Below are 4480 nucleotides of genomic sequence, written 5' to 3'. Positions count from 1 at the left end.
TCATTAAGTAAATAATTAAAAAAATTTAAGTATAAATCTTTGGATTAAATTTTAAAATAGTCCTTGAAATTTATACGTTATTTTAAATTGATAGTTAAAATTTTAATTGACATGAAATTTAAAATTTTGATTTTTGGCTCATCTAAATCTCTGAGTTAATCTCTGTTAACAGAAAGTGGAGTTAACACATTAAGTTATCATAATGTATTAATAGAAACAATTTAGTTTTTGTAACTTTGCAAATTAGACAAAGACAAAATAATATTCTATAATAATTAGTTAAATTACATTTCTTTCCACAATAAGATAATCATTCTCAGTTTCTCATACAAATTCTCAATTTCTTTCCTCCATGATGCCATTCAAACAACATGTTGCTAGTTGCTACTTACTACAGCAAAACGACATTTTATTCTTTTGTAGACTTTGGCAACTTAGCTTGCCAAATTCAATTCATTCACAAATATATTTGTTTGGTAACTCGGGGTTCTGGACGGGTTGGAGGGGTGCTCCAGGTGAGGAGGTGGGGACCAGCCTGGGTCTGAGCCTGTGTGCGAGATGCGTGAGCCGATGATCTTCCGAGCTCTTTATGAAGTATTGGGGGAGCCACCTGCAAGGACACTCCGACGCTCAAGTCAGAAAGTATGCAGGTAGCTATGAGAGTAAGGGTGGTAGTGACGTACCTTGGAGGAGGGGTAGGACCCTTCCCATATATACCCTATCAGTAGGGTGGGCCCCACATGAGAGGTCTTCTTCTAGGAAGCTTTCTTTCCCAGCTGTCATGCGGTTGGCAGCGGGGGTGCAGGTGTCCGGGTCGCCGTCCGGACGGGTTATGCCCGTGCGGGTCGGGTTACTCGTGGGCCGGATCGGCTAGTAAACTAGCTGCTCTGGGATGTAACAGTGCCCCTAACGCGCCGACTATGGCCGTGAGTGCCGTTGTTGGCGCGTTCTGCTCTCTTTTTCGCGTGTCGTCGCTTCGTCGGTCGCTCGTGGTCAGGACGCGCCTTTTACATGCGTGAAGGCTTGGTCGCATCAGGAAAGCACTACTTGTCGCCTTGTTCCTCGCGCATGCCATTAAGTGCATTTATTGCTTATTTGAAAGCAATGGGAGAAAAGTCTATTTTGCCCCTGACTTTTGCGCTTCTCCAGAGCGATTATTCTTTCATTTCTCCTCCTTCCCTTTCTTTTCCACTCATTTCCATTGCTTACAAACTACCTCTGCACTGCATTCTCTATTCCCTCTTGCGTTTCCTGAATTTGCTTGCATTGGCCTACTACCTACGATCGTCTTTCTTCCTACCTTCGTACTTCTTCCTTGCAAACTACTTTCCTGGTAAGTATATTTTTCTTCTGCCGGACGTTTTTGTTTTCAGTCTTTTTTCCAGATTAGGTACTTGTCATTGCTCCTGCTTATTGTCCGTTGAGTAGTGTTTAGATCTGTGTGTCTTTAGGCTGTCATTAGCTAGATTTTTAGGGGGGGTTACCATCTGCGTTCCTGGTAATTTAGGCTTCATTTTGGCAGTAGATAAGCTTTGGTTTAACTGCGAATAGGTAGATTGTAGATTCTGGTATTAGTGCCGATCTCCCGACCTCCTAGACTGACTTTGAGTGGTGCCCCCACTGTAGCTATGGCCCAGCGTCCTGTCATGAGGGTTCTCGGCACGAGGGTGCAGTCGTACGACTGGTATGCTTGGGTGACTTCAGATGTGAAGGAATCTCCCAACCAAATGACCTTAGAGGAATTTGATGAGTTTCGGCAAGCCGACTACCTCTGCAGAGGGGGTGATGAGGAAGCCAATTACCAGGTTTTTGTCCCCGCCGCTAACGAACAGATATTCCAACTGAATTTACACTCTCCCCGGGTCCCTGATTGGATCTGGTTTTATAAGGCGATGTTCACCCAGCTGGGGGTTCGCATCCCCTTTTCTTCTTTTCAAATGGCGCTACTCAACCGATGTGATGTGGCGCCATCTCAGCTACATCCGAACAGCTGGGCTTCCATCCGTTGTTTCGAGATGGTATGCGAGTACCTAGAGTTGCCGGCCTCCGTCGAGGTGTTTCTCTTCCTTTTTACCCTGACGAATCCTTCAAAAGAAGGGAAGGCCAAAAAGGGCTTTATGTCTTTTCGGTCTGCCCAAGGTCGGAGGATCTTTGGCCTATTTGAGGATTCGTACCATGGTTTCAAGGATAGATACTTTAAGGTCCGTCCGGCTGAAGGTCGACATCCTTTTTGGTTGACATTGGAGGGAGAACACCGCATCCCGACCTATTGGAGTTTCAGGGCAGGAGCCAATGCCTTTACCAAGGTCACATACAAGGGGTTGTCTCCTGAGAACAAGAGGGTTGCCAACGTGTTGTTGGCCGTTTTTGGGAGGAATCACGTTAATCCCCATTTCCTTATAGGTGATCGGGACATGGCAAGGAATTATATATGTCAGTAGTTGTTTAGTGGTGCACCCATTCTTGTTATTGCCCTTGTTTATTCAACCGTTTTGATGACTAACTAGCTTCCATGTTTTGTTTTCAGTATCGATGGCTGGTGAGCAAGTCGGGCTTGATGCCTTTTTTCAATACATTTCTTGCTGGCGATAGCGATGACGACTCTGCTACCCAGAACTAGGAGGTGCCTCCCGACAATGCCGTCGAGGCCGAAGTTCAATCCCAACCCATCCAGGGCGAGGTGATCGGGTCTAACGGTGGTCTGGGTCCTCAACCAGAGGTCGAGGCGGAGGATGAAGAGGTAATTGTCGTTAACAACCTGAGGAAGAGGAAACCGTCTTCTAGCCCCGAGGGGGTTCTTACGGTGATGGAGAAGAACTTCGATGCCGGAAACTTTATTGATTCCCAACTGCTCCCCGGCACGGAGGACTTCTTCCACGAGGGGGATCTCTCTTCGCAAGCCAGGTGGATGTACTGTACCCTACTCCGGGGTGCCGCCATAGCGAGGAAAGCGGAATCTACCTTGGCCGGGACGCGGTCATTGGAGAACAGGCTCGAGTCCTCTGTCCAAGCTAATAATAAATACAAGGTTAAAGTTTAGTCATTTCGGGAGCAGCTAGCTAATGCGGAGGAGAAGGTCAGGACTTCCGATGCTGCCGTGGCGTGACTTACCGAGCGGGAGCTCACCTTGGAGGGTCACCTCAACGCTGCTCAAGGTCGGGTGAAGGAGCTCGAGAAAGAGTGCGATGAGGCTCTTGCGTCGACAACCGCAGGCAAGAACGAAGCAGCTGATTTAAAAAAGAAGTACAAAGAGACCGTGAAGCAAGGCAAGAATGCCATCTTGATAACTGAGGAGGCCCTCATGGCTCAAGTGAAGCTGCTGGCTCCCGACTTTGACACCTCGGCCGTTGGCGTTTTCAAGACCATCAAGGATGACAAAATTGTTGATATGCCGAAGAAGTGATGCGGTCTTGCTTTTGTACTTTGGTTTTTTGTAATATGTAGATATTTGAATCCTTTATTTTGGTAACTTGATTGCCGTTTTGGCGTATGTGTAACAAATTGCTCGTTCACCATTTTATGGGTAAATGCTTTGTTCGCTGTTTCTTACTGTTTTACTGGTATTTAGCTATTTGCTTATACTTGCTTACCTTTTCGTTGGTAGTTATCGAAGCCGAATTGTGGCTTTTAGCAATTTGATAACCGTTTATTGCGGCATTTGTTGTCTTAGTGGTTCCCGAGGTGATTGGTGCGGAGTTTATAACCCACAAACTAACTGGCAAGTGCACCGGGTCATACCAAGTAATACCTCAGGTAAGTGAGGGTTGATCCCACGAGGATTGATGGACTAAGCAATGATGGTTGATTAATTTACTTAGTTAGGCAAGCAGAAAATAGTTTTGAGAGTTCAATAGCATTAAACAGTAGATTCAAAATATCAGAAGACAGGCAGATAAATAAGTTGGGAATAAAATATGGAGAAGGCAGTTAAGGCTTCAGAGTTATCTATTTTCCGAATTGACTTTTCTTATTAATTTATTTTAATCATGCAAGATTTAATTCATGGCAAACTATATGTGACTAGACCCTAATTCCTTAGACCTTTCTAGTCTCCTCTAACTTTCATCAATCGCCAATTCCTTGGTCAATTAATTCCAATTAGGGGGTGAAGTTTAATTCTAGTTATTATGCCACAAAAATCCTAATTACCCAAATATAAGAGGATTATATGTCACGTATCCCGTTAAGTCCAGATAATTAAAATTTAGGAGAAATTGTTTTCAAGCTGTTGTTCAAGTAAAGAGCTTTTCCAAGTTATACAAGAACTCAATTAGAACATGGGTCATACTTCCGTTCCACCCAAATTCATAAGATAAAGGACGAAAACAATTCTTGAAATAGAAATCAATACATGAATTAAAATAGAAAAATAATAGTATCAATTCGTACAATAGACAGAGCTCCTAACCTTAACAGTGGAGGTTTAGTTGCTCATGAAAAAGAGTGAAAACTAGGATTCTGGTAAACTGTAAATTGGGCT

Source organism: Arachis ipaensis, chromosome B06 (genome assembly GCF_000816755.2).
Source record: "Arachis ipaensis cultivar K30076 chromosome B06, Araip1.1, whole genome shotgun sequence".
In the NCBI taxonomy this organism is placed as follows: Eukaryota; Viridiplantae; Streptophyta; class Magnoliopsida; order Fabales; family Fabaceae; genus Arachis; species Arachis ipaensis.
Note: the sequence above shows the minus strand (reverse complement) of the source record.